This window comes from Stegodyphus dumicola, chromosome 11 (genome assembly GCF_044657685.1).
Source record: "Stegodyphus dumicola isolate Sdum_Otavi_A_Nest chromosome 11, ASM4465768v1".
NCBI lineage: Eukaryota > Metazoa > Arthropoda > Arachnida > Araneae > Eresidae > Stegodyphus > Stegodyphus dumicola.
The window spans coordinates 22,532,832-22,557,929 of NC_140778.1; the positions used below are offsets into that span (position 1 = coordinate 22,532,832).

General features: G+C 34.1%; 1 protein-coding gene across 1 annotated transcript in view; it reads right to left on the bottom strand.

Annotated features, from left to right (window-relative positions):
- The window catches only part of LOC146993844 (uncharacterized), a 222,568-nt gene that overhangs the window by 12,647 nt on the left and 184,823 nt on the right, over positions 1-25,098 (bottom strand). The window lies entirely within an intron of this gene.

The following is a 25,098-nucleotide window of genomic DNA, read 5'->3' on the forward strand; positions in this document are numbered from 1 at the left end:
AAGCCTGCAATTTTTCATGTAGAACGTTTGAAGAGTTAAGAAATCACGCAAGAGATCAACATGGATACACTCTTAACTCCGTTGAAATGACATTTAATACAGATGAAGGTAAGATATTAGAAATTTGCATTTTCTGCGATAAACGTTTTTAATTTGAATAGCCCCAAACTGAGTACAAATTACTATTTTTGCAAATTCATTCATCAAGCTGGGGAATAAAATACATCTATTTTTGTGAGTATAATTGATAACAGAATAATTTCCTTAGCATCTTGCTTTTTTCTGTTAGCCTGATAAACCCCCATTATTCTTCAGTAAAAATATTTCAAAGTAATATTTCTCTTCCTCAACTATTTGAAATATGAAGTAAACATTTTCTAAATAATAAAAACATATATAGAGATGCACTGCTGCATAATTATTTATACGTGTAATTCAGTGCTTCATTAAAAAAAAAAAGACTATCCTGTTATTACACAAATGGATCTCTTAATGCATATGTATATTGAAGATATCAAAAATGATGTGGACCTAATAAAAAAATTAGTAAAATCTTTATTAAAGTGGCAACCTTCAATTGTAAGTTTAGTATCATAATAATAGACACTTATTTTATTATATGTAAATGAGGCTTAAAATTTATTATATGTTATTTTAAAACTACTTAAAGAAATTTATTCGATGTCTTAAAATTTTAATAACCTATACACATTGTATCAGTTATCAAGAAACAGGCTACAATGTTTTTTTACTTTAGACATAGGCCAGATGACACTCATGTTATGGAAAATGTCTGATGACAATTTGTCTCTTAAGAATAAATTTCTTGCATTATTATACAACTTTGGGGAATATGTTTTAAGTCTTGTTTAGTTGGAACACGAGTACAAGTAACTGTCAAATAGGAAGAAAAATATGCCTATGTATAACTTAAAACAGAGTCGTAGCTAGGGTTTTCAGCGCCCAGGGACAACTAAAGGTTTCGTGCCCCTCTACTGCTTGCCAAGGATGAAAAACATTTAATTCTAAAATGTCGTAACATCAGTTTGGCGCCCCTTGGATTCTGCGCCCGGGGACAGATGCCCCCCTCTAGCTACGCCTCTGACTTAAAATTAGGCAACTTTATTTCAGTATAGATTTTAAATAAAACTATCAGTTTTGAGAGCAATTAGACATAGGTCCCTCTTCTTGAAGAGAAAAAATATTCTGCTAAAGTGACCAGTATCTATTTACAATCAGTGCCAAAATAAGATTTTGGTTAGTTTTAAATTAGTAATTTTGTTTTAAAGATTCACTAGTTCACAATTATAATGGGCTTTTATATTGTATGTAGACTAATGTTTACCCTTCAAATTTAGATTTCTTACAATGGAAAAGTGAGGAAGAACGAAGAGAAAAAATTTCTTACTTTTTGAGAAGTACAATAACTCTTAAAGAAGGTGGGAAAAAGAGTTACTTCCTTTGTAATCGATCTGGATTTTATAATTCTAAAAGTAAAGGTGTAAGAGCTATAAAATCACAAGGTACCTGCAAAATAGAGGGGCACTGTCCATCTACTATTGAAGTTACCAGTAATGGCATAATTAAGATTTTATATTTCCAAACACACGTGGGACACACAGTAGATCTAGAACATTTGCCATTAACAAAAGATTTGCGAGAAGTGATTGCAGGTAAGTTTCTTTATGAACTTGATTGTGAAATTCAATATAAAACAGACATTATTATACAACATTATCATATAAATGCAATATTTTCAGGTAAGTTAAATGAAGGCATTCCACCACAGAAAATATTAGATTCCACAAGGAATAGTATTAAAGAAGACATTTATAGGGAGCATTTATTGACAAAAAAAGACATACATAACATTTCTAATTCTTACTGTATTGGTAATGATGAACAATATCATCCAACTGATGCTGTCAGTTTAAGGATCTGGATAGAAAAAAATGAAATGTTTAGATGATAATCCAGTTCTTTTTGTAAAATTCCAAGGAGAAGCAGCAGATCAGCACTTGGAAATTAGTGACTTCTGCATCATCATAATGACAAACGTTCAAAAGCATATGCTTTTAAAGTTTGGATCCGATAGCATATGCATCGATAGCACAGATGGGACTAATGCTTACGATTTTCAATTATCGACAGTTTTAGTCATAGACGAGTTTAATTCAGGATTTCCTGCTGCTTTTTGCCTAAGCAATAGAGTAAATTTAGGTTCAATGCAAAAATTTTTTCAGTGTATTAGGGACAAAGTTGGACTGCTGTCTGTAAACTGCTTTATGAGTGATGATGCACCAGTATATTATACTGCATGGACATCAGTAATGTGTGATGCCAAATTTAGGATTCTATGCACCTGGCACGTTAAAAAGGCATGGCTGCAAGCAGCAAATTCAATTATCCCCTCAAAACGAAAGGAAGTTTTGAAATTTTTAAATGTAGTATCTGAATGTCATGATATAAAAGAATTTGAAGCACTGATATCTGATTTCCTCAGCAAACTCTTTGCTGATAGAGATACAGACAAGTTTGCTAATTATTTTGCTTCAAATTATGCAAACAGATGTGAGTTGTGGGCTAAATGTTATAGAAAAAGATGTAACATCACAACTAACAATCATCTTGAAGCACTGCATTGAGTTTTAAAATATTCTTATCTTGATGGATTGAAAAACAAGAGGGTTGATAGGTGCGTTGCGAAGCTTATTAATATGGTGCAAGATAAATGGTTCCAGAGATTTATCAAAACAACAAAAGGAGCAAACACATCAAAGATCAACCAAACAAATTTACAACACAACAGAGCAATAAATTTTCCAGCTAATAATATCACAGAAATCAATGAGTTTTCTTGGCATGTGATTTCAGAAAGTGACCCTACTCTTGAATATACTGTTACTCAAATACATACACAATGCATTAATTGTAACATTGTTTGTAAATGGTGCAAAATTTGTAACGATGCATTTGTATGCACATGCACAGATGCCACGATTAAAGGAAGTGTCTGTAAACATATACATGCAATAATTTTAAAGACAAGATTACCTAATAGAGAACAGCCAGCTAAAACTAAAGAATCAAATGATGTAAAATCCTTTCTTGATCTATCAGCACAAAAATTTAAAAAATCAGGAACCAAGCACCATATTATAGATCAACTGAGTATCATATCAAAACTTGTAACATCAACAACAGTAAATAATATAACTTTGGGAGATATTGAAAACACACTGAATAAAGTGATTACAAAATTAAAGAACGAAAAGCCGAAATTGAAAATGGTGAACTATGAACCTACAAATAAAAAAGCAGAGAAACAAAAAAATTTCTTTTCTACGAGAAAGAAAAGAAAACGTCCATGCAGTACTGAAAATATTGCAACAACTTCATACAAGAAAGCTGCTATACATGCCATTGGAAATAATGAAACTCTTATAATTCATGATTCTTTTGATCATGCATATTGATATCTCATCATGTAAATATATTGTATATAAAATAATCTCTAAATAGTTTATGAATTAAAAACAGTATATAAATTTAAAAGGCTCTTAATCTTGTCACTACTTCATCCTTGCTAGTTACACAAGTAATTTATTAATCAATTTTTGATCTGCATATTCTGTCGCAGTATTTCACTACTAAATTATTAGTGTAAAGTTCTCCAGTTGATGGTACACATACAGTACAGTTAGCAACATCATTTTACAAAACATCGACATATAATGTGTTTATTAGGACGTATCACAACAATATGTGCAAAAGAACTAAAAGTTTCAGCATGAAATATGCAGTTACAGATTCAGTCAAATATAGATAGTAACATCATATACAGATAGAGAACATAACAGGAATAACAATTGCACTTGATTATTACAAAGGAAAATCATAATTTAGTATCTGCTGACAAATGAGAGTGTGCTGGTATTTCTCTAAATAAATGATTAAAAATGCCACAAAAATATAATAAGTGCTTTAAAATTCTTAAATTCATATAAGTGTAAATCTTAGTGTTTTTGAAAATGCTACTGTATTTTGTTATTGAGCATTTTTGAATCGCTAGTTATTACAATAACAATTTATGAATAGTGAAAACTTAAATTATTCCAAGAGAATTGATTAATAAATTTCATACAGTAAATAAATCATTGGGCTGCAAAAGTATGCAGATATATGACAACCAATAACAGAAATAAAAATAAAATCTTTAAAAATTTTATGAAGTGGCGAAGCATGCAAGAGCTATTTATTTATCTTGTAAACAATACATTTTCAGTAGAATCAGTACTTTAAAAAATTGATATACTTTGGAAACATGCTCTGCAATGTAGTTGTTTTGTGATGAAACTGTTAATAGTGATGCTTTGATAATGCTTTTGTTGATTTGCTCCACACAGTAAAACTGTAGAATTTATGTATACATAGTTTTTGCTTTTATGTATGGATGCAAATTATACAGCTTTTAATTTTTCATGAAACTTGCATACATATTAAAGTCAAGTGACTTTTCAGAATATTACAACATTATAAATCTCACACCTTGAGATTACTAAGGCTTATACACAGATTTCAAAGGAAAATATTATTGATATAGACACAAGTATATAGTTTCCATTAATTAACACATTGTTATTGATGAAGATCTCTTTAATGATTCTTACATAAAGCTATTTGGATTTTTTTCCAGAGGAAAAACAAAGTTTCATTTAAGAAAATATAAACCACAGAATATTCTTAATTTTATTATAAACTTTCATTACATCACATGAATCTGTAAACACTGAACTAATCGTTTTTAATTTAAATCATAAATGTGTTCTTCATATTGATTTATTGACAGTATGAATAACGACCAAAACTTAATATTATCTGTATATAATAAGAAATCATTGATACATAGGGTAAAAATAAGCATGAAGTTAGACTATATTAGCATGCTAATGGATCAACTAATGGCAAAAGACTTAAAAACCTTTACCTAATCATTTGTACAAGATTATTTAATGAACACAAAATGTATAGGAGTTACTCCAACCCTTTTTTGACCGTGGACACATTCTAACATATATTTTGAGATCTTGTACCCTTATGACTAAACATTCAAACAGATTTCAGGCATGAGACTTTTAAGTGCTTCTTTGTCATGAAATTACCTTATGATCATTTCATTCAACTACTACAAATCAAGGAAAGGAGAATTAATTACCAGTGTTTTATACTTTTAGCCACTTGATAACGTTACATAATATGGATTAACTCAAAGCACATTCTACTGATTATAATCAGATAATTGCATATCTCTTCTGAGAATTTAGATTCTTCCGCATTCATTTCTTTGCAGATCTTGCTCTAAATGGATTTCAATACATATTTACCACTAATAATCGCAAATGATAGTAAATAACAAATTAATTTTTATTCTAAACATGATTTGGGATGGCTGCATAGGCGTTTTCGTGTTTTTCCTCATGTGTAACGTGTATATGAGCCAGTTTCCCTTAGAAAGTTCTCCAGGAAGGCATTCTTCCCTGTAGGCAGTTAGCTCTCGAGTGCTTTAATCAAATAAAAACCTATTTTAAACTACAATTTCAAATTTTGTATTTTGTCCTTATTTATTTCACTAAATAATTGAAGTCCTCTTTAGTACATACACATATCAGGCGCTATTTTATCTTCATTTACAAAATAAAACAGTTGAAGTAGTTTTAGGACTTTTCTCTCATGGGGAAAAAATATCTGCATTTTATCCAATTTCCTTTATGAAAACTGAAGTTTTCATACCAAACGACATTCTTACAATATAACCTTCCTTACGAACTCTCTTATTTACCATATAAACCATTTCGGATCTTTGCTTTGGTAAATGGTCTAAGGCATTTTACCAGTATATGGCTGTCATAATTCCTAAGGAAGCATATTAGAAAAACAAAACGGTCAGCTATACACAGGGTTTAATTTCAAAAATTAGAAGTACCAGAGCCCTATAGAAGACCTTCAGGAAAGAGGAACAAGAATAAATATGAGAATAAGATGACTAATAAAATCATTAACAATTAAAAAATTAAATAATTCATTATTAAAAAAATTAATGGTTAAAGTAATTAAATAATTAAAATTTAATAAAATGCAAAGTGATAAATTAGAATTTAATAAGCAATTTTTAATATAATTTTATTATTAAAAATAAAGCTTCCAAGACCAGGTTTCTACTGAAATTATTGTTCAGTTACATAAAAGAAGTGCCAAAGCCTTCTTATTTAGGGCTCCGGCTAAAATTATGAATTTTTCCTAAAACTAATAAGTATCTGAGCCAGCCTCCGGTGGGCTCCGACGCAATTTAAGCCCTGGCTATACTAATATCTTGGTAAAGCAAGAGAAGAACCCATCTTTGGTCATGACCAAACATGGCGCATGATGAGTTTTGATTGTAAACCACATGAGAGGCGGAGTTTAAATACGTTAAAATGACGTCACCAGAGCCAACCAATCAAAATTTCCTGCCAAGTTGAAATTTAGTCTCACCCGTAAAAATGCTAAAAGTACGACTAGTTGCGCAGAGACACTTTCGTGATTTTTGCGCATTCCGACCAATCGTAAAGAGATGTTTGCTTACATATGTGTTGATTATCGGAAGGGTGAATTGCTTTTCCGTGTAGTGCTAGAATGTCAAGAAAAAGTTATTTTTTATTTCATTTGATGACTAATTACTATCATTCTTTGATAGATATCTAAAACATTATATAAAATAAAGAACTTTGAATATATCTGAATATTATTCTTGTTTTAAATTGCTAATGTTTGATCATTTTATACTGATGCGGAGTTTACACAAGTAATCAAAATTTCTTGAAATTCTTATCAACAGATTTAAATAAATCATGCATGCAAGCAGTAAAATCACATTCTTATGAAACGAAATTGAAAAATCGTCTTAAAACCTTGTGTAACTTTTCTGTCATGCGTAGCTAAATATTTCTATAAAATTGCATACAGACGCATTTATATACATAAAGAGTGTGTTCGGGAGATTAATTCAGAAATGTATGTGCATATGCTTGTATGTACGGATGTAGGTGTTCATGTAGCATATGTATATGTGTGTACATACGTTTGTGTGTGTGTGTGCACAGATATACATGCATACATACATTTTTGAATCTGGTCTCGAAAAATGTCCTGCTGAAAAAGAATGTAAACAAACCACCCAGCTCCTTAAAAAAAAAAAAAAGTTTAGAAATTTTTTTATCATAATTTTGGTTTCTACAGCAAACTTTTGTGTGTGGGTTTGTTTTAAACTCTTAGAAGAACTCAAATTTTAATATAAAGACGTGAAAATTTTTTACCTTTTGATAGTGTACCTGATGATTTATTAAAAACACAATTGACTCTCTTATATTTAATATTGAAAAGAAGGAGGAGGATATATACAAAATTATAATAAAGATAATTCTAAGGTATTTTTTATAAATATATGTGACTGATTACACACTCTGAATATAGAAAATAATCGCTTACAAATGACTTATGCAGTATTTGTTTTATTATCATATCCTGCCCCCATAAGCTCAAAAATAAAACTTTATACAGGAAAGCCATTTTACCTCCAAATATATTTTATGGTACTGAAGTATGATAACAGATGATTATTTTTGTTAGAAAAATTATAATGTTATGAATATTTTCTAAAAAATATTTTCCTGAAAATAATTATACATTATATCCAAACATATTTATATATTAATATATATATATTGTATTAAAGTAATAGATGACATATTTATATATTCTATTTAAGAAATAAATGGCAGCACTATGTCTTGTCATTAACTTTATTAAAAGAACTTATAGGTTCAAAGCACCTAATTTCTAGTATAAGAACTGTACTTCAAATGTCCCCCTTTTTTTTTTTTTTTTTTTTTTTTTTTCCTTTAAGAGTTTTGCTTTATACTATTTACAGATGGACATCTAAAAATGCTTGGCCTTTTTTATCCAAATATCTAAATATGGAAGTCTGAAATAATGCAATATATTTGTATGTATATAGAGTAAAATATTAGTAAATTCTACATAAGTACATTATTATTCTAAGATAATGTATTTAAAAATATTCAGTTTAATGCAAATATGTGAATCAATTTATACATATAAATTTTAAGTGTATGACTTCTGTTGGATATTTTAAGTAAACAATCAAAAAAATTAACCTTTTTATCAACTTATCTTGCACATATATACATTATTACTTTTTTTTCCTATAAGAATAAACTTAATCTAATATAATAATCTAAAAATAAATAATACACAACATCTATTAAGGCAGAACATTTTTAGTACAGTAAAAAATAATACAAGCAATATAATTTAATACTTTCAGTTGTCAGAGAATGAAGTGAGTTTTGTGAAGCTATTTAATGAAAAAATCTGAAAACAATTTTTGATGGTTCTAAAATACAAGTTCTAAAAGAATTAAAATATGTACATGAGATAAATGCCTCTCTTTTTGTTTTAACCCCTTTGAATAAATTTTAACCAATTTGATACTTTTTTTACTTCTTTTCAAAACCTTGAAATACATGAGAAACTGATTTCAGGACCAACACATTTCAAGAAATATTGCTAAATGCAATGAATCAGCACACATGTATGACTACATCAGAATGTCTTGTATTACCTTTATTTATTTATTTAAAGTTACTAATGGATTTATATGTAGAAGAGCTGAGATTTCTAATACAGTTACCACACTGGCATTTTTAATTATCTTTTCACTAATGATTTAAAATCTCTATATTTTTTTATTATTATTCAAATGAAAAGTTTTTGTTCATTTGTTTCCAAAATAACAGCTACTTCCTTAGTTCAATTATTATTTTTTTTAACTGGTTTGTCTGGTGAACTCCTGTTTTTTTTTTTTTTTTTTTTTTTTTTTTTGAATACATTAATTCTGTAATTTGTTGTTTTCAGTTTTTAATTTCTCTTTTGAAAAGTTTTCTGCAGTTTAATTTAATAGCCTTGAAACTTATGATCAACATTTAAAATCTAACTTCCATTTTAAATTTCAATGTTTACCTGGATTCATAACAAGTGTATTATTTTTAAATTATTCAGACAACTTAAGAGCTCTGTGTCTTACATCTTCATAATGGTAGAAAATTTCATTGTACAGCCTATGTACATTTTAGTTTTGTCATGTCATGCCATTTGTGAAATATTCCTTCTCTCTGCTTAATTTTATTCCATAAATAGAGATATTCAGTATGTTTAAGCATAATAAATTTGTATAAGATAAATTTCTAAAATTCCATTCTCAGTTTCCTATGTAGACTTAAATGCATTTAGTACAGCTATCAGGTTCACTGTTTCTTCTTACCTTCTTCGGAAACATACAATGACCTGACTAGAACAGAGAGCTTACTAAAGCTATGTTCACTAATTGTAGTAAGTAGACAGGATACAGACGAAGGGTATACAAAACCCTTTATTTTTTTTCTTTATATACAATGACTTCCGTACTTCGGAATACAATGACCCTCCACTCGGGGTCTAACTTAAAAGATATCAAAATAAAACTAAACTCTAATTTAACTTTAGAATAAGATTGGCCTTATAATAACAGAAAGCGTATGTAGCACAGAGACTGTGAACACTACAATACGTTTAATTTATCAAGAGGATTAAAACCTCTGGCCTGGAAGGCAAAGTAGCAACTGCGTAACTTCTAAGGTAAGCGGCCTGCTTCGAACTCACGGCTTCCTCTCTCCTCTGCTTGGCAAAAAGGCCACACTTAAATACTTGGCGTTCGCCAGACAACTTTGCATAAACTCCTTCACGCTTATAATTCTGGCCGGAAGTAGAAAATAAGAAGTGATAGTAAAGATTTAAAATAAAATAAACGTTAGTAAAACTTAAGATCCTTACATACTTCCCGCCAGAGTTAATTAGTTTGAAACTGAGGTCTAAAACGACCTTGTTGAAAACTTTTAGCTCTAGAAACTAACGCGAGGCCAAACTTTTACAAACATAACTTAGCTAGAAACTAGAAAATTTTAAAAGAAAGAAATTTGTTACAATAGCAGCTCCCGGAATATACAACAATCTTTTTTCTTTTTCATCTGTACTGCATCAAAACAGGAGCTTTATTCAATTCTGGTTCCTTCCAGAGATCTGGAAGGAAAACTAGTTTAATGAAATGTTACAGAATGACATTGCAAATAACATATAGAATATACTTTTCTTAACATTCTTATTTCATTCATGACTATTTTAATTATCTCTCCCCGTGCTCTCTGACATGTGTTGTAAAAACACCAAACACGAATGTGTTTCTGTCTATGTGTTCAACACTTCCTCCTACAATCAAAACACTAACGTGTTAAAATTCAACATACGAGACCTCTTAACACACCCTAATTTCAACTCTAGACCCTGAGGTACTATTCTGAAAGTGGCTAACTCTAAAGTGTAGCGTCAGAGAGCCTAACTACATCATTCAACCTTTAACACATATTCACCATGATTTAATCTTTACAGTCACACGAATAACAAATTTTTTAACATTACTTTCACTTTTACCATATCACGTTATTTCTAAACATTCAAAATAACAGTTCACATGTATACAAGAACATATCAAGATGCCGTTAATTTTACACATTTGAAAACATACATTAGTAGTACATTGTTAACTTCTATTCTTTTCAAAGCAAGTGCCAATTCTTTCTACATTGAAATAATACTACATTTCAAAAAGTCTTTCAGACTAAAACTTCTTTCTTGTTAGAATGTTTTAAATAAAATTTATACAATAACTTTTTACAATATTTAAGTCTTTAGACAACGCTATTATACATCAACTTTAGTTTTACGCGCGAGTAATTGAAAAACATAATAAGAAAATCGGTCACAACTCATTTCTCGCCCTTTTGGCGATAAAGGTAGACCTCGCATGAGGTAAAACTTCTTCAAATCTGCCACTTGCAGTAAGAATGAAAGATTAACTTAAGTTTGTAAAGTAACACAAAATTTTACTTATCTTTGTAATATTCAGACATCCTTTTCTGGGCCCAGTCTTTAAAGGTGCTGCAAACCGTAGCTTGGTTGATCCTCCTTCTTGTACGGGCTCGCCCTTCAGTGCTTTCCTCTGGAAGCTTCCGTTTTTCACCACTACGGCCACCCTTGAACATCTTCCTTCTGTCCTCTGCTTGTGGTCTTGGCCGTTTGAAGGCAGCTGGTCTTGGTGGAACCGGGAAACTTCTGTCGTGATCCTGCTTGGACCTCGTTGTTGGCCGTTCAAATTTTTCTTGTACTTTTTCCTCCGCCGCTGATGGCCCTTCCGCAGTTCGGCGACTTTTGCTGCGGAGAGTTCTGTCGGATGAGTCAATCTTCCGTTTCACAGCCGGGTTATAGTTGCCGTCCTTTCTCCCGGTCTTTTCCACATACGTCGTCCTTCTCCCTTCTTCATTCTGGGGGTGTTCGTGAACTCTGTTTTTTGGACGGTGGAACGGCTTCTTTTTCTTTGTACCTTCAATTTTTCCGCGGGGCAATTTTCTTTTCACTTGCTTCTGTCTCTCATTGGCTTGCCCTTGTACTTGTCGTTTTCCCACCTCTGGAACTTGTACCTGCGGTGTCTGCCGTACCGGATCCTGCAAAAGATCTGAAAAGATTTGCATTTTATTACGGTCATAGAATGGTTTTATCTGGTCAATGTTTGCGGAACAGGTTTCACCATTTCTTGCCTTTAATGCTACAACAGCGTGAGTTATTTTTTCTATAACATATGGTCCTTCAAAGCGTGGGAAAAATTTGGCAGTTTTATCTTCTGGTGCTGAAGAAAGTGAATGCTTAATTTTTAGTACTTCATCCCCTACTTTATAAGTTACTCCCCGTCGTTTCAAGTCATAATACAATTTTTGTTTTCTTTGTGCTACTTCTGTATTCTTTTTTGCTTCTTTTATTAGTTTTTCTATATCACCCATTTTAAATTCTGGGGCTCTTTGTTGCACATAAAATAGTTTATCTAACGGTGTTATAATCTTTCTGCCTAGAAATAACTCAGCAGGAGTTTTTCCCGTTGTATCATGTTTTGCGGTCCTAAGGGCGAAAGCAAATTCATTGACATAGTTATCCCAGCTTTTATGAAAATTTTTAACATAACTACGGATAATTTTCACTATATTTCTGTTGACCCGTTCCGCTATATTTGATTGCGGCCGATACGGGACCATTTTTAAATGACGTATGCCCAGTTTTTGGCACATGTCTTCAAATATATTACTTACAAATTGAGGACCATTATCCGATATAACTTTTAGGGGCGCCCCGTATTTTAAAATATATTTATTTAAAATAGAATCGGTAACTAATTTCGCGGAGGCTCGTTTTAAGGGAACAATTTCGGTCCATTTACTAAAATGATCAACTATAACAAGGAGATAGCGACTTTTGTTTAACTGACTTTTTGGGAAAGGGCCCAATAAATCGATGCCGATTATTTCATTTGGAAATTCGGATTTAATACTATTTAGAAACCCGGCCGGGCGGAAATTAATATAATTAACGGCTTGACATGTTGGGCAGGACTGGACATACGCCCTTGTTAACTTTTGCAGTTCAGGAAAGTAGACTGCCTCGCGTACGCGTTGAGTAGTTTTTCGAATACCAGCATGAGAAGCTAAAGGGCTGTCATGGAGCTCTTGCAGGATATTTAATCTAAGACTAGCTGGGATAACAGGTCGAAATTCGTTGTTGGAATTCGTAGTTTTTGTATAAAATAATAGACCATCTATTAGTTCGTAATGGGCCGCCCTATTTCTTATCGCCACAATATCTTGGTGGCTAAAATTTTCAGGATCCTTCAAATACTCATAAATACTTCCAAACTCAGGATCCTTACCCAGTTCGGTTATTAGTTTCTCGGGAATTTATTGTACACGCTGTCAGCATTGCAACTTTTACGGTATTACCCTGTTCGTCTAATTTAATTCGTGACAGGGCATCTGCTACGATATTTTCCTTTCCGGGGGTATGCTTGATTACCAGATTATATTCTTGCAGCTTGAGTGCCCATCTTATTAACCTTGGGGATAAATTTTTTCCAGAGTACAATCTAGTTACCGCCGCATGATCAGAATATACTGTTATCGGCGCCTTTCCAAAATAGACTCGGAACTTTTGCACTGCTAACAGAACTGCAAGTGCCTCTCTCTCGGTCGCGGAATAGTTTCTTTGTGTTTGATTTAAAGTTCGGCTAAAAAATGCTACTGGCTGCTGATTTTGCGAAAGTACCGCTCCTACCGCATAATCCGAAGCATCCGCTGAAATTTCTAAATTTTCATCCTTTTCAGGAAATTTCAACACAGGGGCTTGCGTTAATGCTTGTTTTAATTTTTCGAAAGCACTATTGGCTTCGGCCGTCCACGAGAATCTTGCCTTTTTCCTTTTTAATTTTAACAATGGCTCAGCGATAGCCGCAAAATCTTTTATAAAGGACCTATAATATGAACAAAGTCCTAGAAAAGAAGAGAGCTTCTTTGCCGTGTTTGGAGTCGGATACTTTTGTACAGCGATTATTTTTGATTCATCTGTCTCGATCCCTTTTTGCGATATTTTGTAACCTAAATATTTTAATTCAGGGGCTGCAAATTTGCATTTTTCGACATTAACTTTTAGACCGGCCTCATTTAATAAAGAAAACACCTGTCTTAAATCCTGTACATGTTGGTCTAGATTATCACTAGTAATAATGATATCGTCTAAATAGATAAATGTGGACTTTCCGAGAACAGGTCTTAACACAATGTCCATGCATCGCTGAAATGTTGCTGGGGCGCCTGAAAGGCCAAACGGCATTCGCAAAAATGCATAAGTGCCAGACTTGGTTATAAAAGCAGTCTTAGGCACGTCCTCAGGCCTGATCCCTATTTGAAAATAACCATTCGTTAAGTCTAAAGTTGTCATAAATTTGGTTGATTTTATGTTCCTTAAAATTTCTTCTATAATCGGTAACGGATATACCGGATATTTCGTTATGGAATTTAATTTACGGTAATCAATAGCGAATCTCCACCTTTTTGGATGCTCCAAAGGATAATCATTATTTTTCTTACATAAAACCACCGGACTAGCATAACTACTTGAGATAGGCGTTACGATCTTTTTACGTAGCATATCGGTAATATGCCATTCTATAATTTTTTCCTTATTCTTATCATACCGGTATGGTTTTTGACGAACCGGCAATGCATCTCCGGTGTCAATACTATGGTTAGTAACCTGGGTAAATCCTGGAATATCACTAAATAAGGAAGCAAATTCACTTACCACTTGTCGGATTCTATCTTGCTCGTCATTAGGCAGGTGGTCGAGATTTACCCTTGGCGGTTCAACCTTTTCTACACGCACTGGTTTCATCGTCAGTTTAAGAGACGCTTCATTAAAATCCAGTGTAGCTTGTGCGTCTGAAAGAAAGTCTATTCCTAGTATTAAGTGTGCTTGCAAATTCTTTACTATAAAAAACATCACCTTTACTTGTTCGTCCTTGATACGGATGTACAAAGGTACTTTACCTACGCACTTACATTGTTCTCCTTGCGCCGCTAATACTGTTGTATTATCCGCATTATATATGCGGTATTTGCGAAAATACTTTCTAAAAAAAACTTCTGCCACACAGGAACACTGCGCGCCGGTATCCAGGAGTGCGGTGGCCGGGATATTATTTACCAAGACTTCAATCTTCGGAAGAGTTAAATTTTTCACCATTACTGTATTTAACTTGTAGGAAGAGGGGTTTTCGTGGCCTTCGGATTTCCGCACCCTCTCGTCAGCAGAAATCCGTTTTAGTTTAAATTATTTTTTCTTTCGGTGCTTTCCTTCTTTCTCCACTGGCCTTGAGACTTTTTTCCTGGGTTGCTATTGAACTGTCGACGTTCGCCGGCTGTTTTTGAATGCTCGGGTTTCCTTGCCCACTGATTCGCTTTTTCTCCGTAGCCATGTGCTTGAGTTTGCTGTAGTCTTGGCGTACCAAATTGGTTTCGCTGTTGATATTGGCGTCTTCTTTCGACGGCCGCCGTTCTTCTACTTTCAAACTGGATTGCTAGCTCAAATAATTTTTCCAGTGTAGTCGGATTTCTCAATTCAATAAAGTCTTGCACTTGGGGTAGTAACCTCGGCAAAATCACTTGAATTATTTCAGGATCCGGACGGTTTCCATACAAGAGCTTGAAAACGTGAATTTTTCTTAAAATAAAGCTCGAGAGGTTTTCGATTCTTTGTTGATATATACTGAAAAGTTCTGTTTCTAATTTCGCACGATCCCTTACAACAGGGAAGGCTTTTAGTAGGGCAGTCTTGAAATTTTCGTAGGTATAGGTGGGACTTCCTGCTTGACCCAAGAGACTTCTGCCGATACATTTGAACCAGTTAAGCGCTTGGTCCCTCAAAGCGCTGGTAGCTAAGGTAACTTTTTGAAACTCGTGCACGGGGTAGAGCATGAAGTGGTCATCCAATTTTTCCAAAAAACTGGTTACCTGTGAGTTTCCATTAAACGTTGCTTCTGGTTTCATCGAAGCGCGCATGGTCTGGACAATATACCCAAATCCTTCCAGGGCGGCAGCTGGCATTTCTGGATTCTGAGCTGTTTCTGCAGGCAGCACAGGTTCTTCTTGAAACTCGGCCATGGTTATTCTTCGTCGGGCGCCACTATCAGGTTCAATGTTTCTTCTTACCTTCTTCGGAAACATACAATGACCTGACTAGAACAGAGAGCTTACTAAAGCTATGTTCACTAATTGTAGTAAGTAGACAGGATACAGACGAAGGGTATACAAAACCCTTTATTTTTTTTCTTTATATACAATGACTTCCGTACTTCGGAATACAATGACCCTCCACTCGGGGTCTAACTTAAAAGATATCAAAATAAAACTAAACTCTAATTTAACTTTAGAATAAGATTGGCCTTATAATAACAGAAAGCGTATGTAGCACAGAGACTGTGAACACTACAATACGTTTAATTTATCAAGAGGATTAAAACCTCTGGCCTGGAAGGCAAAGTAGCAACTGCGTAACTTCTAAGGTAAGCGGCCTGCTTCGAACTCACGGCTTCCTCTCTCCTCTGCTTGGCAAAAAGGCCACACTTAAATACTTGGCGTTCGCCAGACAACTTTGCATAAACTCCTTCACGCTTATAATTCTGGCCGGAAGTAGAAAATAAGAAGTGATAGTAAAGATTTAAAATAAAATAAACGTTAGTAAAACTTAAGATCCTTACACAGCAATCAGTTACGCATTGAATTCCAATATAAAAATATTTTTTATCACAGCCTTCAGATCATTCTTGAATATCATTCAAATCATCATCAGACTGCAGTATGAAATATACAAATACTTCTTCTGTTTTTGAAACAAAAAAGAATGATGACAAGGTCTAGTGAACATTGTGCATAGGGTATAAGCAGAAAGTATCATTCCTGGATCAGCAATCTGGCAAATTTTAGTCTTGTGTGCTGCAGCGTTTTTATATGCAAAGCGGAATTTTACTGCTGAGTTTGCTACACAGTTTTATAGTTAGTAGGAATTGTATTGGATTATTACTTCAAAAAATGTGAGAACTATCTGTCTAAGAGAAGATATGCCTTTTCAAAGGAACAATATAGGGAAAACTGGCTCTGATTCACTTTATACACGAGGAAAACAGCAAAATCTCCTCTGCAGCCAGCCTATTCGTCAAGATAAAACTCTGAGCGAATTACTAGCATTCAGCGGATTTACCTCTCGGCCGCTGGTGGGCCTAGTACAAGTTGAGTCAACAGGTTAGCGTAATAAACACCTTCTATCATGATATTATGTGACCTATAATCTATAAGCAATGCTCTTCATAAAAAATGTTAATTCTGTTTGCTTTCTGGATTCTGAACTTAGCTCTTGTTTATCTATTCTCTTGTTTTGAGATCTGCTGATCAAAACAGAGCAGCAGGTCAATTAAAGAAGGATATGCATGCAGTGCAATCATCTTCAGTACGATCTCAAGTCATAGTCACGTCTTTAATCCACCTAAAATCCAGTCCCAGTACTTTTCACTCTTTGAGCAAAAGTATAATTCCTGTTGGAGTCTAAATTAAGATGAGCTCCGGCATTTCAATTTTCTACGGAACTATTTTCATTAATTAAATTGAATTATCTAATTTTATTTATTAATTTACATTTTATTTTTATTTCTTTATTTTTATCTTTGTTGACGACCTTTCATAGTCCTTCTTCTTTTAGAAATTAAGTACTGACCACAATGCATTGAGGCATAAAATTGAACAGGCACTCGTATAATCCTATGGCAAACATTCCACACTTGCTAGATAATGTGTTTCACATTGAGGACATCGAAGCACTGAGCCTACGCAGGCCAGATAGAGCTTAGGTCACATTATTTTGATCACTGCAAAGCACGCAAGGGCTTTCTGTCTAAGAACAGGGATGCTTTTGTGGAGCACTTTTTAAAGGTTCGATTTGGTTTGTTTGATTTTAGAAAAGCACTTGAGGGCTATTTGTCTAAGAAGCGCAAAGATTCTTGATGGCTTCATGATGAACTTTTCGAAGAAAACTAGCTGGCATTCACATTTCGCAAGAGAAAACATCAAAAACTCCCATGCGACCAGTCCGTTCGCTGGAATTTCAAACCAGTCGAACTAACAGTATTCACCAAATTTACTGGTAGGTTTATACTCAACAAGGTACATATTTTTGGAGCAGGTAGGTTGTGTAAGTGTCAGTAAATGACGTAGCCAGTCTTGGGCAATAAGCTATGAGTGGCGTTCATTATCCTACTGAAATACCGTGCTTGGATTCTTTGTCAGGTATTGGTGTATATTGGTTGAGACAGACAGATTTTCGCATGTTGTGTCTCATGTGCAAGCAGTAATTAGAATGGTGCAAAGCATAGTATAACATCGTCAACGTATTAGACAGTGAGAAATGTGACAACCCTGACTAAGAAAGGAATGCAAAGGATACAAAAGCAGATTCGAAATACATCTGTATTCTACTCAAATTAGAAGGTGAATGCCCATATGATAAGGGTAACACAAACGCAATTATCACTAGGGGATACAATCCTACTTAATTGTGATGCAGTCTCTCTACTGTATATTCATGCTCTGTACGAGATCGTCCACGAATTTCTGAGAAATTATGTTCAATTCTTCTTGCAGGGCTGATTACAGCTATGAAAGCATTGAAAGGCACTAGCGACGGGCTGTCAAAAGTCCCCAGACCATACACCATATATTAAGTTGGAGCATACGACAGCCTTCAGAATGCCTACGCTAAGACAGGTGCTATATCTTCACTCCTTAACAAGCTAGCGACAGTTGGTATACCATGAAGTGTAGCACTATTGTTCGCGAAGAATCTTGGAAAAGATACACGTGAGGAAAAGAACATTAGCACAACTGCAGTCAGTAGTGAATTAATCTTCTTCAGATGTATGGAGCTTCATATAGCGACCAAGCATTTCACTTCCACAAACGAAAATTTGAGCTCTTGCAAACTGTTTCCTTTCGATGATCTTAGAGGGACGACTGCGTAATCTCTGCTTTATCTAGATATTTAGACTTCCAGAATGGCTAGATCATCTAAATATCGGAAGATTAAAGCTGTTATCTTATTCTTGAACACGGATGATAACCCCTCATATAATATTGCAGCGGCTGCTCTATTGTCCTAGAAAACTGGATGACACTCCCTTTCCCTCTTTAGTCTTGCCAGCGACTGCTGCTATCCATAAAGCTCAACTCCATTGGAGCTACTCAGGGGCGTAAAGGGGGTGTATGATACGGCGGTCGCAGAGGGGCGCCAAATGGTCTCCAAACAAGATTTTCATCATATCACTGTGTTTTTTTCGGGAAGGAGGGCGCCAAAAGGTATTTTGCAGCGGGCGCCAGTTATGCTCGCCACTCCACTGGAGCTACTCAGATCTTTTGTTTGCAACACTACAGAAGACACTGCCTCCGACAAGAAGGCATGAAAGTCCGCAAAGCGATCAAAACACCATCAGATTGTTTCGTAGTGATATCAGTGTTATAGCTAGAGACGGGCGAGGGTGGACAACTGTCCCTGGGCGTAGTGTTACGGAAATGCCAAACTGACGAAGTTTTAGAATGAAACAGTTTCCATACTTAGAAAACAGAAGGGTGTACGAAATCTGCAGTTGTCTTTAGGCGCTGAAAACTATAGCAAGCCTTTAGCCATATTGGATGTCTAGTAATAGATTGCATGCATCTTAGGATGTCACCACCACCAGATGATGGGAGTCATTAGCATAGATATCGCATCATCTAAAGACGGCTCTCCAGTGGCCGAGCGGTAAAGCCGATAAACTCGGGCCGGGGCTTGAATCCCGGCGAGCAGATTGGATGCTAACTAAGCGTTTACATGGTTTCCATATGTGTAACCTATATACAGTCCAATTTCCCTTAGAAAGTCTTTCACGAAGCCATCCCTTCCCTTAGACAGGTAGCCCTAGAATGTTTCGCCATAACTAAATAAACTGAACCCAACTCATCATCTGTAAGAGAAGATATCAGTTCTTCATATCCTGGCGTGGTTGTTTGTGGAAAACCACTACCAGAGTTGGATTAGCCATTAAGGAAAGTAAGCACGTGCTTAGGGCATCAGGTAAAGGCGGCGTTACAAAAAGGTGCTTAAAGATTCAAAGAAAGAGTGCAAAGGCTCCACAAAAATAAAATTCTCACTGCAGATTTTAGAAAGGAATACATAGTGCAGTTAATCCAAGCCCGAGAAAGAAGGAATGATGAGAAAGAGGCGTTATACTATAGATGGGTATGTGGAGGCAGCAAAATCTTTGAAGTGCTACCGGCATATAAAAGTCTAATTTGGCAATGAGCATTACTAAACCTTCAGATAGCTGCTCCCTTTGTTCGAAATGTAATCCAAACTACTGACATGATGTGTATAGTCGCACTTTGGCCTTCTTTCAAACTTCCAGACAAAGTCGTCCAGATATTGTCTATAGAACTGTCACGCTGAGACTACAAATCGATGTTGCTAAAACCAAATGTACCGTGCAGTAGCTTCCGTTCATGTTTTGAGCATACACCATGCTTTATACCCTCTCCTACACCCCATAGATATCATGCTACGTATATGTACAAGCTGTACAATACCGGACCCTAAGTGATCTCCTAATTGATCTTTTTGTTACATCTTCTTGTTTGTACTAACGTTACATTATTTTTCTCCATTTCATTCTTAATTTTTATTATTTATATAATTGCAAAACTGATCAGCTATCGTGGATGACTTCTTAAATCGCAATATTTTACAGGAGCGGAATCACGCTGTCCACTAGGAAAGTTGGGATTTATGCTACTGACCGGGAAATTCGCTTAGCTACATATAGGAACTGTGTGCAGCCAAAATAAAATAAGATACTAAGTCACTAATTTTCTCTTTCCTTACCGCTTCGCTTCGTGTTCTAATTAGAAGCACGTTCGGCTGGCAATAGGGAAGTCCAGAATGCAAATCCTGGGGCTTTCATTCGCTGATATTTTCTATTTCAAATAAATACCTAAAGGCTCAACCAACTAATCAAGTGGTTCCCAAACTAAAATGTGGTAGACGAAAATTCTTCACCACCAGCAGGTGGCGATTAGGTTACCACCTCCCCAACTGCCTTTTAAATGGAAAAGAATGTACGGAATTTTCTTTTTTCTCAACGCATGCTTCCATGATGCAATTAGAAGCACTTCTGGATGTCAGTCTTTAAGCCTAGATTTCGAATCCAGGATAGGTCATTTCTAATTTTTTTCCCTCCTAAATAAACCTAATATTATATATCACCATTCTATGGTGCTCTACACTCATCTACAGTAGCACAATCGCCAATAGAGCTACCAGTGCTTTAACATCGAGATTAGTGTACATAGTGACTCTGAAATTGCAGTTTCAATGGTAATGGTTCAGAGGCACATGTTCTACTGTAGTGTGGATTAGGTTAACATGTCTTTCTGCAGCTGTTTCCAAAGCAGAAGGGTGCTGATCATTCTAGAGATTTAAGGCGAATGATAAGGCCTTTACCGAAGCTTATAAGTTGGGTAAATCAATGTCTACATGATATTTTTTCTGATTACATACTTTTTGTTTTGTGTCATATGGGGACAAACTGTATACTAGTTTTTATGCCTGCTTTGAATCAGACACTAATTTTTGTTTGCAGCACCACTATAGGGTTTGCAGTCATACCCTGCTACACGACACTTGAACCAATAGCATCTATGTTCACATATTGCTCAATTGATTTATTAGTTATAGTTTATGTGCATACATTTCTTTGTCATATGTGTATGTATTTTAATATGAATATTTTGTAAAAAATAAATTAGACTTGAATATATGCATAGGCAAGCTAGTTTGCTATACGAAAATAAAATAAAATTAAAAACCCTGTTCCTTAGACCATATCAACTGGCTGTTTACCCAAGTCACATATATTGCTATAGCACCAGATGTGAAATTTAAATCGACCACTTCATTTGAAAGTTATAAAATGGACATCTGTATACTATGTTATCTTTTAGTACATGCTCAGCTGATGAATTTTTATGGCAAAGGTCCTGAGGGCTATTTGCTTAAAGGAAAAGATGCCCTTCTTTGAGCACTTTTTGAATGAAACTGACTTGTATTTGTATTAAACATAGGGAAAACTGTAAAAACAGAGATGTAGCTAACCCATTAGATAGAATTCAAACGTAAATTGTATCACCAGTATTCTGTGGTCTTATCTATTCGAGAACCGAAACCAGGTGGAATTCTTCTAAAGCAAGATTTTGGTTTATGTTTGCATATAGATATTACTTATGCAGTAGATCATTATCAGACATATCAGTGAATGAAATTTAAAAAAAAAATTATAATTCCATTTTGCTACAAACTTCATACACAGAAAACAAGAGAAATAATGCTTTGAATTTTGCTCATCAGAAGAAGCATTAAATAATACAGAACTTTTGATGAGCACAGTTAATTGGTGTGTATATGTATTTTAATCAGTGAGCTGTTCTAAAAGATTTTTCATGGAATGGTCAGACTTTCTTAATTTCTCAACCAGACTAGCAGCATTGTTCATCTGACATGAGACAAACTTAAATTAAGATATACATAATTTTTAAAACAGGGCACATAAATTTCTATATAATGGCTAACATAAATTATATTTTATGTTAGCCATTATATAGAAAACTGGCTAAATAAACAGAAAATCTAAAAAATACAGCCTCCTATTCCACAAACAAAAAAAGGACAAATAATCTTAAAATGAACTCAATGATTGCAGACTAATAACAATTTATTCAAAATGAATGTAGATGCAATATTTTACTTTTAAATATGTCAAGAAACTCGTAGTCATCATCCAGCTAATTCACTTTGCTTTTAAAAAAGTGTGCATTGAAATAAAAAAAACCACAAGAATTTAAAGAAAAAAGAAAAAGAGCTTTTCATTATTAAAAACTGTTATCACCTAGAAGAAATCTAATCATATCCTTTCCCATTACCATCCATACACACCAATCACATAATCATCCAGCTAGTTGGAGAAAAATGGTTTTAGGTAATGAATGTATTTTGCTTTCTTAATTCCCCTGATATGAAACTCAGCCAAATCAGATTCGTGAATTTGATTGTAAAATACGGGTACTGAGAAGCAACTGTCATTGGCGAAGGGCTTTGGCATATTGTAGATGAGAGTAGGAATCTGCCCAGAAGCTGGCCCATAGTTATCCCTATGGGACGGACGGATAGAGGACTAATGTCAATTTCAAAAATATGTATCTGTAATAATATTATATTAAATTAATTATGTGAGGTTTGCTTGGTGCATTATGAAAAATGAGCACTATTTATGAACAACTTAAGATACTTAACAGTAAATTATCATCACATACATCACAAAAAAGAAATGTATCTCTTTGAATGTGCATATAGTGAGCTTCGATATATATATATATATATATATAAAAGTATATTTTATTTAGTATTATAATATATTATTCTTTTTCATATTTTTATGTTAAATTATAATTCTTAAATAGATAAGAATGAGTGAATTTATTAAAACAATCATCTCTACCTTTATAATAAATGACACCTAAAGGTTTTCTCAAAATTTAATACAGTTATTCCCATACATGTTGATTTGGCATCCATAGTTGTTATGGCCAAACTATTATAATGCAAATAACAGAAGAAAAAAAATACAAAATTCATTTTAAATGAGAACAGGCCATATCATGCCAAAATAATTTGTACTAAAATTCCAATCATAAGCAAAAATATACAAGTATAAAATAAAAAAATATTGTTCTGACATCAAATACAATACTGCTTACTTTGCTTATAGTACTTAACATTTTATTCAGGGTTAAATTAAAACATCAAAATTCTCAACATTAGAGATACAGAAAATATATTAAAAATGTATATGATATAGTATACAATCCCAGCATGCACAATTTATCAATTAAATTTGACTTCCTTTATACGCATTTTTCAAATCTTGAGAAACAGTTTTTGACTGATTTTTGTGATGAAACACTAGAAGATATTTTCAAAGAAGGGATGCTTTAAGGCAAACTGGCTTGCGTTCATATTACACGTGGAAAAATCATGACGACGCTTATGCAGGCAGTCCATTCACCAGGATTCAAGCTATTAGTGTTCAGCTTCTCACCAGCTTGTCCACTGGCACACAACAGCCTCTTGTAATACATTATCTGCAGACATGAAATCCTTCTGTATTTATATGATAAGAAAAAGTTATACATTCAATATTAATTACAAAACCCATTTTCATACATGCCTACTGACAAATTATAAATAATCCTCAACTCATGATGAGTATTGTTCCAATAGTTCATACTGATGTAACTCAGGGTCTTAATAAAATTATACCTTGGTATGTTTGATTATATTGTTATGAATAAGGCTTCTGTTTCACATGAAAATGGTTTAAGGAGGTATAAACTTATGTGACATTTATAAACAATTTATTTGCATACATTCACATGAATTTTATAAAATTAATACATATACATCCCTTTCATTAGTTGATAAGAACAAAAATATATACAAAATTCTTTTAATTAAAATAATGGATAAGTAACTGTTACTTATTTGAAAGAATTATTGTAAAATACAACTTAGTGAAAAATTATTCAGGTATGATCAGAATCCTATAAAAACAATGCATGTATGTATAAGCTGTTTATATTTTTCTTTAAAATAAACATTTGATCTGGACAACTGCATACTTTTATTTCAAGATTCTTTTTTAGTTAGGACTACCTAATATACACTAATGTTTGTGAAAATCACAACCATGAAGGAATTATGCACTTTGAACCAAACTTACATGAAATGTAAAGTGAGTTAAGACATACAAATGATTAGAATTACAAAGGGGTTATGCATGCATGAAATGAGAACTGGCAGTACTAGAGGACTGTAAAGTTGTGCTGAAATCTTTTTATCATCCTCCGTCTGCAGTGAACATTTAATTTGTGCTCAGTATGCCTCGTCAACAGTGGAGGATGCCATACCAACAAGTTTGAACGAGGCCACATCGTCTGTATGGAAGAGGGTGGACTTTCATATCAAACAATCACAGCCCGCACGCAGCACAATGCCACAACAGTGCTGCATGTTTGGAAGAAATGGACAGCGAGAACCAAACAAGGTGAAATCCTGGCAATGGGGCACGCAACAGCACAGGACGACAAACACCTCATCTGCATGGCTGTTATGGATTGTAGAGCATCCTCTCGTATGTTAGTACAATATTGGAGCACGGTTACAAGTGTTCGTCGCTGTCTGCTGCAACATGAACTGCATACAAGGGTTCCTCTACGCAGGATTGCCCTGTCGCTGAGTAACATATGCCTCCGACTTCAGTGAGCACTGCAACTCAGTGCGTGGCGTGCTCTGAGGCAACAAGTTGGTTTCTCCAACAAATCTTGCTACACTCTGGAGTATAATGATGACAGAGTATGCATTATTCGATGCATTCCAGGCACTATA